Source organism: Castor canadensis, chromosome 6 (genome assembly GCF_047511655.1).
Source record: "Castor canadensis chromosome 6, mCasCan1.hap1v2, whole genome shotgun sequence".
Lineage (NCBI taxonomy): Eukaryota > Metazoa > Chordata > Mammalia > Rodentia > Castoridae > Castor > Castor canadensis.
Genome location: NC_133391.1, coordinates 163,235,433 through 163,248,207, shown reverse-complemented (window position 1 = coordinate 163,248,207; position 12,775 = coordinate 163,235,433). Strand labels below are relative to the sequence as shown.

Sequence of the window (12,775 nt, the reverse complement as noted above, 5' to 3'; positions counted from 1 at the left end):
GTTACAATTCCCAAGTGCTGTCAAGAATCTGAAGCAATTTCTGAGAGGCAGGGATGTGGGAGAGAAGTTAGAATGGACACGTGAAATGTGCTACTGTGGAGTCTACCTTGGGATGGGGAAGCCACGGTTGGTATTTATCGTGAAGGCAAATTCCAAAAGACACTTCCCCTAGTAATAGGTTCTATAGGAAAATAAAATTATACAAATTAAAGCCTCTTGCCTGATATAGGGAGTCTTTCTACAAGAATGTATCTCCTCTATTTCCTTAACCACGTAAGTAGCAACAGGAAATTGCCTTAAAAAGAATGAAAATGATTAGCTCTACCGTATATTTCTAGTTACCATGATAAAAGTCATGGTGTATTTTATACATGATTTAAGGAGGGGTTTTTGTTTTGTTGGTTTGGGTGGTACTGAGATTTGAACTTAGGGCTTTGGGCTTGCTAGGCAGGGTCTCTACCTCTTGAGCTATGCCTCCAACCCAAGAAGCAGTTCTTGAAAACAGTTATTTATGCTTCATTTCCATTCAGATTACTAATTTGCTCAGGAAAACTCACTTTTAAGAATTAGCATTCCTCCTCGCTCAGGCGCTCATGCCTATAATCCCAGCTACCTGGAAGGCAGAGATAGAAGGATAGCTGCTAAGGCTGGTCCTAAGCAAAAATGCACAAGATCTTGTCTGAAAATAACCAAAAGCAAAAGAAAGGGGGAAGGGGCTGGAGGCATGGCTCAAGTGGTAGGGTGGCCCTGAGCTCAAACCCTAGCACTACTACCCCCCCACACAAAATATTAGCATTGCCTGATGGAATGGAATGCAGTGCTAATAAGTGAGATTGAAATGGCCTAGGCTTAACCTTGTGGCAGTGAGAGAGCCACCTGCCTATCTCTTTGTTCCCCCTTCACTTTTACCTCTCCCAGATATTCATCTCTGCCACCACAGCTCTCAGCTGGCTCCAGTTTCTGTCAGCAGTGTGCAGGACAATTTAATGACTGCCACTTGCACTTTAAGTGTACGAAAACTACCCAGCCAGTTTATGGGAGATCATCTAGCCAACACTATTTTCAGGAAGTCATTTTCCAGAAATCAGACAGCTCAGGAAGATGAGAGTGGGTGCCCATCTATCCCAGCTCCTCAGGACAATGGGAGACCTATCCCCTTCCTCCTGTTCTTGGTGGCACTGTTACTGGACTTGCCAGGTGGTAAAATGATTTCTGATGCCTGCTGTTTGTTACACTGACACAAACATACATAGACACACAGTTTACAATAATAATAATTATCCACTTCCCATTTGTACTCCATTCTTTGGTTAGATGAAATAGACTGGATAAGATCCTCTAGTAGGGTGATATAGCTCTCTGATCAACCTCAGTCATTTGCTTCTACTGAGTGAGAACCATCTAGAACCACAAGAATAGGACTAATATGGAATAATCCTTGGACAGCTCTGAACGCTCCAAGGTAGTCTCCACAGAAGCAAGTAGAACAATTACATGGTGCCGAACATTTTATCCTGATCTGCTTGGGAGCCCATTACCCTAGGTGAGAGCTACCAAGGTAATGAGTCTTCAGGGAAATAGACACAGCCAAAATAAAACCAATGGCGTCAGTTGGTCAATAGGAAACCCTTTATTATTAACCAACAATGACTGTTTTAAATAAGAAACATTTGATGGAAGATGAAGTGGGAGCGATAATGATATATCCCTTAATCATTGCCTTGAAAGGTATTATTATGCTCTGAGTTATGTTTTGATTAGAACTGAATCTATCATGCACACTACTCTTCATGCATTTTCAGTAAAATGGCTCATCCACAAGTTGCACTTGTAAGAGATAATTGTTTTTAAAAATGGGTATTGGCCATGGCTTCTCTTGCCATAAACATAAGCCCTCTATCTTCTAATTCCAGTGGTCTTTAATGAAACTATCTAGTTCCAACATAGTTGGGGTGATCCCTCTACATTTCACCGCCAGCAGACACCCCAGGCAGAGATTAAGTATATGTTTGAGTTCACTTAATTTTTATATTGAATTCCCATACAGAATTTAAAAAAAAATAGCCAGACAGGTGGGAATTCTCTGTGAATTCTCTTATGAACCAACTCACTGGAATCATAACAGCATGCGAAATTAACGTTCTTTTAACCAATTATGCTAAAGTATATGAGAGACAGGGCTGGCAGATCAGCAGCACAGCTCCCATGGAAGACCAGAGTCCCACTAGTCCACAGAAGGAATTTGGGCTTCTTTGCCTACAAATAAAGAGCTGGGCAAGACTGGATGTTAATAGTTTGGAGATCGTGGCCTCCTCTGAAATATCTGTGGGTCCTGGGTTAAGTACTGCAAAGGACACCAGCACCTGAGGATTTTATAATCCATTCATATATTTACCTGAAAATCTGAAGCTAGCAAAACTCTAAATACTTTAAGTCCTCTAAGTTTATGAAATAGATAGTTTCTCATGTGAAGAATGGAACTAAAATCAATATTAACTTGAGAGAGAAATACTTGATGCTGACAACATCACCTGAAACCTCTGTAATACTGATAGGAAAGAGTATCTTGGACAGCAGCTCCCAGTGTCCCTTTAAGTACTGTCACAGGGTCAGATCTCAGATCCAGAGTGGTCCCCAACCAACAGGCCTCCTCCTGCTAGGCTGAGAAAGGCCAAGACAATGTCCCCAAAACAGTGGTGTTGTTAAATGTCAGGACCTAACTACCTGTGTGTAATTAAATCATTCTTTTCTAAATTTTTATTATGGAGTTTTAAAGGGCTATCATATGCCATCCTACTATATTGCAAAGAATGGTCAGCTGTAAGCTGCTTTTTCAGTATCAGATAATATCCCCCCTTCTCTTATCCAGGGTGATATAGATTATAAATCAATTCCAAAACATATTAATTATTAGGAAATTGGCATGGATATTCTTAGGCTTATGGTATAACTTAAATTCTGACTGAGGATTAATAAAACAAGCACTAAGCTCTTGAGAAATTCAATTCAATCCAGCAAATATGAGCTTACATATAAGAGCTAAGGGACTTACCAAATTTCCAGTTAATTTAGGAATTGTGAAAAAAAAACTGGTGTTCTTACATAAAACATCCCCATATAGTATGCATGATTTCCAGTTTCATTTATTTAAACAGGAGTAAGAATTTATAACACAATCAAAATCAAGTAGAGTCTTTCTAAAAACACTTATCCCCCGTCCTTTTATCCACACTTTCATTTTTAGGGGAAAAAAAGCATTATTAGCAACTTGCCCTTACTCTCTCCAATGTCTTCAACTTAATTTTCATAGAGATAAGCAGCAGTATACATTAAGAGATAAGTTCACTTACTGTATCAAACGTCAAAGCAAACTGGGTTAAACAAGAGAGCAATTCATTGCTCCCTCATATGGCAGCTGAGTCCAGAGTTCCAGGGTTGATTTGGGACATGCATAATGCCCCAAATCTTATTAGGCCCTTTCCATCTTATTGTTCAGATCCTCTCAAATCACTGCCACCCCAAGGTCCAAGACAGTTACTGCAGCTCCTGTTACTTCATCCACCTAGCCACCAGTAGGAAGGGAGAAGGGAAGGAGAGGGTATTACCTTTCTCTTTAAAGCCTGCAAGTTCTACACAACTGCTTCCACTCACCTCCCACTGACTGGAACATAGTCACGTGTGCGCATGCCTAGCTGCAAGAGAGTCTAGGAAGCATAGTTCAATTGTTGGTGGCCATGTTTCAGGTTAAACTCAAGAGTCTATTACCAAAATAAGAAAGGGAAGCTGTGAATTTGAGAATAATCATCAGAATCTGCCACAATACCCATCTGGATCTCTTATTTTATCAATTTATATTACTTATAATTAGGTTATGCAATTACAATCACAACAATGGGCACAAAGAAATGTAGGATAAATACAACCGACTCAATAAACATACAATTCCAGTGGTGGAAGCAATTATATACTAGAGTAGTGGTAGGCAAATATTGTCTGTAAAGGGCCAAAGAGTTAAATACTTCCAGCTCTACTGGTCCTATATATGGTCTGCTCTCAGCGCTTCTGTTTTAACAAGAAGGCAGCCATAGACGATAGAAGGATAAAAGAGTATGGTTGTAATCCAATGAAACTTGATTTACAAAACTGCAGGTTTACAAAGGCTGCAGGGTAAATTTAATACTCAAGCCACAGTTGTCAACTAGTTCAGGGTATCATGGGCTTCAGACACATGGCCACACAGAGGTAACAGAAATGAACCCAGAAAGCTAACTAAAGACCATTAAAAGAACACTTACTTATTGAGCACGTATCAAGTGCTAGGAACTCTATTCGCAGCTTTGTTATGTCACTTCTCATCCTCACAATAATTTGTCAAGGTAGGGAAAATGCCTCCACTTTCCAGATGACAAGAAGACACAGCCAAGAAACAGCACCATCAGGATCAGAACCCATTCTTTGCAGTTTTGACCCACCACTTTCCCAAGCCTGTTCTCTCCCAGATGAAACAACAGTCTTCTATAGGAATGGATTTTTTAAAAATCCTTCAGCTAGCAATAAGTGAAACATATGCATGAGTTCTTATCAAATTGCTGGCCAAAACCACTCTTCGAGATTTGACTTGTGAAGTATTGCAAGGGCAAAGGTTTTCTATCATCTTAAAATAGCCCTTGCATTAGAAGTGCATCCTGACTTTAGCAAGGAGGCACCCAGCCTTTATTTTATCCTGGGAAATGCTGCCAAGATGCTCTAAGTGTCAGCACACTTGTAACTAATGTAGGGGAAGAAAAGTCAAGGTACCATCAAAATCATGAACATATGGCAGGGTCTTTCAAAACCTATCTAAATAAAAAGAAAAGTTATCTCCCACCTTGTCCTCCTTCCAGGGCAGGCCTGTACCACTGCACCCTCCCACCAACGCATGGCAGAGTACACTAATGTGTCATAGCACTCTTTCTAGAAACTTCCCGACAAGGCCCCATGATCCTTATCAGAGCTCCAGGCACTATTTCCAGTTTACAGGGGTTGGCATGAGCAAATGAAGCCATCAGCTATCAACCCTCAATGCTTGCCTTAGGGGACACAGCAGTTTCCCGTTTCCCCCACCCCCCCCACCCCCCCCACCCCCCACCCCCGTGCCCAAAAAAGAGATCATTTCCTTTATCATCACTGTCAATGTGTACTATCTCTTAGATTTACTGAGGAAATCTCTTCTTGTTTCAGCAAGCAAACCAACTAATTCTGTTTTTAATTTCTCTATGTATGCACATTTTCATTTTATAACAAAATCTATATCTGAAAGCCTTTCTTAGCACAAACAAATATGCTCCTAAAAGCAAATTTTGACAATATCTCAGAATAGAGAAACTAGGACTTTTTAGAATTTGTATTCTGTTTACATCTTTTGTGGAGAGAAAGTTCTGTGCCAAGCTACTGTAGAAACACTGTACTTATGCCACAGAATTTGATTCTTACATGGAATACTCAAGGCAGGAAAAACTAGTCATTTCCAAGAAATGCAAGTACATCTATAATCCCCTCACCTTATCTAAGGATAGAGTTTGTAATTTTTAGATTCATAATTTTAAGATGCTCCCCTAACGAGTGGGTTTGTTTTCTTTTCAAAATAAAGCACTGTTTACAAGTTCAACTAAAACACCAGTATGAAATGTCACTTCCCGAGTCAGAACGATATTGCGCACAGCTGCTTCTGTCCTGTTTACATGGCTATCAAGGAGCCCTATCATGATGTAGTGATTACCCTGTGACACTCATTAGCCACCATCATGTGTAGGTGTCTGTCCAGCTCTGGGAGGGCCAGAACCATGAAGCACTTGCACGTCAAGAATGACGATGCAGCAATTCTTCATAGCTCACTGTTGCCAGGCAGAGGGAACATTCTGGGCTTTGGATCTTTCCATCACCTCTTCCATATCAGGCTCTTGCAACTGCAGTACTCCCTTCCAAGGCAAAGACTCTGCAGTCTGGTGATGCCTTCCTGAGACACCACTAAAGCCTACAGTGCCAAATCTTTAATAGCCCTGGCTGATATTTCCCCAGTGGGTGGCGATTACTCCCAGGACAGGCCAACTCTGCAAATAATAAGGCTAAAGCAGGAAAGGGTGTGGCCTGGCCTGGAAGACTCTGGGAGCCTCCTTTAGGGTTCCATTTCATCTGTTACCCGCCCCCCCAGCCCCCCGCCAAGGAAAAGGCTCATTGGTTCATGAGAAGCAAACAACACAACTGTCCTCTTGGTCATCATGTTCCTTGGGTGTCTCCAGAGAGAACTGGGACATTTCCTGCCTCGTGGTTTCCCAACGTCAGCATGAGGACACTGTGTGACCTAGACACCACACTGCAGTTCATTGCTACATTCAGGGTTTGCCCCTAGCCATTGTCAGTCTGGGATTCAGAGATGGTAGGTGGCATGGTCTGAGAAGGTAGCTCACTGGTGTGAAGGAAGGCACAGGGAAGTAAAGAAAGAGACTGGAAAGAGGACAGATGGATAAAAGATTCTGATGAGAGAAATTAGAAAAAATTAGGTTTAGGGCCTATGGGGCCAGAACTGTCTTGGTTAATTTCACCTCCCTCATAGAAGTCACTGGATGGGGCCATTGTTGCTGAGGCCAAAGAGCCTGAAGCCAATATTTCCACCCAAGGTCATTTTTATTTTCCCATTCAGAGTTTTATGGAGGTTTCATAAGAACAGCTGAAAAAATGTAAGCAGTTTTCAAATTCACTTTTGCCAGAAGGTCTTTCCTGAGTTTTATCTGGCTCTCATACATTAAGAATGAAGGCTGCAGCTGGGCCAATCAGCCAGAAACAAACTAAAATCCCTGGATTTTGGTTGAAAGAGAAGTTTGATGGCTGAGGACAACACTGATATTCAAAGTTCTGGGAGCTTCCATTAGGATTTCATTTCATCTTTAAGCACTGCATGTGGATGCCCTACTTTTTTTTAGCACAAAATTGAAGCACTGTATTCTTTCCCCAGATCTCTAACCCTTCTCTGGCCTCTACAACTGAATCCCTTTTGGTCCTCTAACCTTAAATTTAAAAACTACATGAATGAGATCCTTAGTTTTCTCAATTTCCATATACATACACACATATATACATACATGCTTACATACGTGTATGTGTATGCATGTGTGTGTAAACTTGTGTGTACCCAAGCTGTCCCCTTGATCAGAGGATATATGTGTGTGGAACCCTGTCACCCAGGACATGAGCCCTGAATCAGGTAGAACTGCTTGGGGTTAGAGCCTGAGTTGGACGTCAGCTAGGACTCAGCTAAGCGTGAGGGGAGGAAGGCAGCCCTATGAGGGAATGGGACAAAGGATCAGAAGAGGAGAACTATACAGAAATGCACTACAGAGCCACAGAGACCTACACACTCTCTAGAGAGCAGCTGCAGTTTTGTTAGAGATTTTGGTATTCTTCGGTGGGGGATCCTGAAACCCATTCCCTGTGAATACCAAGAAACAACTATACTGTCACTCACTCAACACAGCTCCAAACCTCTGAATGACTCAATTAGAGATGGAAATATCGCCATTTAGAAAACTCACAGAAGCACAGATGAAACTAAACTAATGACACAAGAGAAAAAGGCATGTTCTGAGCCTGAGAATCTTCCTGTGGATGCTCATTACCCAGTAAGTCGCACCAAGTGGCCATTCTGGCTTTCCCTTAGAAGGAGTACATACAGCTTGCACTTCACACCCACAGGTCCCATATAGCTGCAAATTCCACCAGCCTCAGATAAAAATATTTGAGGAAAATGTTGTACTGCACCGAACACACACAGACTTTTTCTTGTCATTATTCCCTAAACAATGCAATAAAACAACTACTCACACAGTACTTACCTTGTAGAAGGTATTGCCAGTAATCTAGAAACGATTTAAGGTTTGAGGGAGGGTGTGGGAAGGTCCTACGAAATACCAAGCTATTTTATATAAGAGACTTGAGCATCTGTGAATTGGGTATCCAGTACCCTGGGGGTGAGTCCTAGAACTGATCCTTTGTTCATACTGAGGGATAGCTATACTTTCATTCACTCATCACAGTCTGTGGCATGACATCAACTCACACATGGGTTGAAGCAATCACAGGAAAGATCAAAACAAGGTAAAGCAAACATGCACCTCCCATCCCTATTCCAAACACTAATCTAAAGAGGAGATGACGCAAATGCCGAGGGTCTTTCCATGTGTTATATCTGCAATCTGGATGTAAACACGGATTAGGAGGCAGAGGGTGGAGGTGCTTTTATTCAAAAGCAACCTCTTTTGTACTGCTTAAGGAAATGTATCACTTGCACATTAATGTTTTCTACTTCAGAGAACTTAACAATGAGCCATTCGCAAAACTATTTAATGGCATATTTATTATTTAATCTATAAAATAAATCTGTAACAAGGTATTAGTATTCTCATTTTACTTATAACAAAATGAACTTCACAGAGGTTAAGAAATTTACCCAAGGTCACTAAGCTAATACATGATAAGGATGGGATTTATAACCAGCATCAAAAAGAGCTCCATGTCACTCCAAAGCCCAGGTTAGTGGTCACCCTTGAGCATGGTTAAATGGCTAAAAACTGTGTTGGGCTGGTGTAGTGGCTCAAGTGGTACAGCATCTACCTAGAAAGTACAAAGCCTTGAGTTCAAACCCCAGTACCACACACACACACAAATGTTAAGTGTTCATGCTTGCGTATGTGAGCTTCAAGGAACAAGAAAGTTATTCCACACAAATGTGCTTATGACTAGAGCACCAGGAGCAGGGCTGGGTTAGAGGCAGAGGTCCTTGACCAGCAACTTTTTTCAGAGCAGAAGGGGAAACCAGATGGCAAGTTTCCCCACAGAAATCTTTCCTGGACAACCGATAAATTTGACAATAATGAATATTGATTAAATGTTTCTCTTTCTGTTAGTTATAAAATGAAGCCCCCTAATTCTTTTACATCTTCTCAGGGAAATGTGAGCTGTACATCCCCTCACCTCAAATTGAGTCTTGGGCCCCTTGAGCACTGTAGCGTGGTAGAAATGACACTGTGCCGGTCCCTAAGTGCATGGCCTCAAACAGCTGCAGTTTATCTTCACACCCTTAATCCCCTCGCTCCCCTAATTAGAAAAGCACAGTGCTGTATCCCATCTCATTAGAAATGGCAATATTATCTTCAATGACAATTAATAAACATTGGCAAATCTAAAAGGATAGTTTTGACAGACATTTAAAAATACTCTCAAATGTTTAGATGCCACTGGGAAGTGCTTTTGAGAGGAAAAAGCACCATGCAAAATATATATACCGTATGCTTAGTGAAGCTTTGCCGAGAAAATATATCTCAGAAAAACTAGAAGACAATATAACTATTTTTTAGGGTACAAAAATTGCAGTTGATTTTTTTTCTGCTTTCTTCTTTTTTCCTGATACTATTTTTTCTCCTTGAATAGCAATAATATCCTCTAGGGTGAAAACTGTTTAGCGGATGTTGCTTTTAAAATGTATGATGAGTGGATAAGACTTGTCCTTCAAGCAAGCCTTTGTGTCCCCATACATTCTGCAGGACCCAGATCAGCACAGTGTGGACAAGGGAGACAACCAAATAAATTCACACATCAACTTGGCATAAAGGGACAGAGGGAGGAGTAATGGGAGGCCCACACAATTAGGTTCTTGCTCTGTCAGTCACCAGGGACAGGCCTGCCACACAGCAGCGGCAGCTCTCCTTTGATATTGCAAACTAAACAGGCCTTCATCACATTTTAGAGATGGCAAGCAAAGAATGAGTCACCCTGTGCTTATAAAATAGCTTTAACGGGAGCTGGGGCACTGCAGGGTTTAGGACGCACTACTGGTTAAGTGGTGATTAAGATATCTCCCACAAAACAAACTCTCTTGTGACAGGACAGATTGCATTGTTCTACATGTTTTAAATCAGGTTCAAATATTAGCCCAGCTGGCCAAAGTAGGATTTCAAAAGCGATAAACATTTTCCAGACCTGGCAGACATGTCTATGACTATGTAGGAAGGTGAAAGAAAATAAGTCACTAGTTCCTTCAACAACCTTTGTTGAGCATCTGTGATGCCTGGTCAATGAAGAACAATTCTCTTTCCACTCCCTGGTTTTGTGACTTCCCCTGGGATGGGAGCAGGCTAACCTCCCTCAGGGAGCTGGTTATTGAACAATTGCCAGCATACCACTCCTACCATCCTCAAACGAGGGGTTAATGCACACCTCTCCCACTTATCTCCAGCCACGTCACAACTCATTTACTCAGTGGCTGCGTGAACTTAATTTCCTTCACATCTTCATGCCTGTTTCCAGGCCACAGGCAGCAGGAAGACTTTTCAAATATACAAAAACTGGCACGCGCTTGCTCACAGGCATCCACTCAACTGAAGCCCAAGGCATCTCATGTCTGAGGCTTTTCTCATCCTCACCCGTATTTTAAATAAATGGTATTACTACGGATAGGCCTTACCAACAATGTAAAACTGAACCTATAATCCGGCCAATCTGAGTTATTTAAACACCTGGATTAAAGAACACATTAAAATCAATTCCTTTTAAGCCTTCCAAAGAATAAAGTTCAACCAGGTTTGGTGGCTCATGCCTGTCATCCCAGATGATTGGAAAGATTGAAGTTTGCGGACAACCCCAGCAAAAAGTTTGTGAGCCTCCCATCTCAACCAATAAAGCTGGGCATGGTGATGAATGCCTGCCATCCTAGCTACACAGGAAGCTTAAGTAAGAAGATCTCAAATCCAGGCCAGCCTAGGCAAAAACTCAAGACCATATTCAAAAAATAACTAAGCAAAAAGGGCTGGGGGTGTGGTAGAGAACCTATCTAGGCAAATGCAAGGCTCTGAATTTAAACCAAGTGCTACTTTAATTAATTAATTAATTCGATGCAATTAAAAAAATAAAAAGTCTATTGTGTTGTAAAAGAGCTGTAGTTTTCTTAAATACAATGACTTTTCATATATCCAGACAAAAGTACAGGCTGAGTACCCCAATGTGTAACTCTAACTTCTAGAATGTTCAAAATCTGAATGTTTTTGAGGGCTGATGATGCCACAAGTGAAAATTTTCACACATGACCTCATGTGACTAGTCACAGTCAAAATGCAGGCATACTAAAAATCACCTATAAAATTCTCTTCAGCTATGTATATAAGGGATATTTAAAACATAAATAAATGTCATTTTTAGACTTGGGTCCCATCCTCAAGTTATATTAGCCTGTGCATGCAAATATGCCAAAATCTGAAAGTAAGAAAAAACTTGAAACCCAAAACACTCTGGTTGTAAGCATTTTGTATTTGGGGACCTCACCACTCTACAATAAAGCAATAACTAAAAGGGCTCAGAGCCGCAGACAGTGACTTGCTAGAGCTACACTTTTAGAGGCTCAGTGGCCTTTTCAAGCAAACTTGTCAGTCCTTACTACCTGACAAGGGGAGTGACAATGTGTCCCAGAGCCCTGACTGGGTGGACAGCTACATTTTTGCTCCATACTGTCCCCTCCCACCCTCTCTTACACCAAGTACTTGTCCTCAATGCCATTTTAAACTGTCTCCCTGGCCCTTACGATCTGAAGTGCTCTTGTTTGCTTACTGTGTTTCCTGTGGCCTGTCTCCCTATGCATGCTAAGCCCCCATAGCAGGAGTCTGAAGCACCTCCCCTCCCCATCACCTGGCACAGCAACTGGCTAAGGTCCAGAGTAAGAACAATGACGGTGTGACATAACTGTCAGCTGGCCAAGAGCTTCCAGGGCAAGATGTGCTAAGAGCTCAGTGCTGGTACCTGGGCCCATCTCCCTGCACAATGGCTGCATAGGGAATGTTCCACTCACTCACGCCCTCCACTCTGGCTATCAGGGCTCCTCTGAAGGCCAGATGGGCTGCTAATCTAAGGCGGGACCCAAAATAGGGTGAGAAAAGGAGCCACTGCTGGTCCAGGTGTCCGGCAGGGTATAATCTTCCCCACTGTCCTGATTTTGTCTGCTTCCCCTGCTGCCACACCTCGTTCTTTCTTTCTTTTTTTCTTCCTCTTCTTCTACTTCACCTTCCTCCCCCTCATCCTCCTTTTTCCCTTCCTCCTCCCCCTTCTCTTCCTCCTTCTTCTCTGGCACCCAGTGCTTCCTGCTTGGGTCTCTGCCTTCCCAAGCCTCCTTCAGAATGGCTTCTTCGCCCTCTCCACTCAGCTCTTGACTTTGAAAATGACGTGGAATCTTCAGAGGTCCTTACTAAGCATGTTCATTACTGATAAAAGACCAGTAGCAAAGACGAGGGCCTCTCCTCTGCCTGCAGTCCTTCCCAATTGTCCCTCTGGTGGAAGTAAAATGGTGCCTTGGATGTGTGGCCTGTGAGTGAACAAGGTGGTGGGGCTTGGGATGCCAGAGACACACATCCCTGTACTGAGGCTCTGTCTGTATCCTGCAACTTCCACTCATTTTTTTTTTTTTTAAGATCAAACTTAGATTTAGTTCCCTGGTAATTAGAGCACAATTCAGGAAATCCAATTCTAAAAAGAAACTCAAGTAACATTATAATCCTTCATGTGAGATGCTATCAGGCTCGAAGAACACACTTTGTCAGCAGATTTGTGACTTATAACAGTGATTTCCCTTTTAGACAAGGCACCAAAGGACTTCTCCAAAGGCGATTAGTCTCCAATTTAGCAGGAGTAAACTTCTCTCTCAAATATGAATGTTTTACTTCTAGCCCAGCTCTAAACTTTCTCCCCATCTGGGATGCCT

General features: G+C 42.0%; 1 protein-coding gene across 3 annotated transcripts in view; it reads right to left on the bottom strand.

Moving 5' to 3' along the window:
- The window catches only part of Retreg1 (reticulophagy regulator 1), a 126,897-nt gene that overhangs the window by 21,886 nt on the left and 92,236 nt on the right, over positions 1-12,775 (bottom strand). Inside the window, exon 1 of one of the 3 annotated variants that reach the window (XM_074077710.1) lies at positions 3,351-3,496. The exons of the other annotated variants lie outside the window; for them this stretch is intronic. The gene's annotated coding sequence lies outside the window, so the exon portion shown is untranslated. Of the gene's footprint in view, positions 1-3,350; positions 3,497-12,775 lie in introns of those variants that run through there. 3 annotated transcript variants of the gene reach the window in all.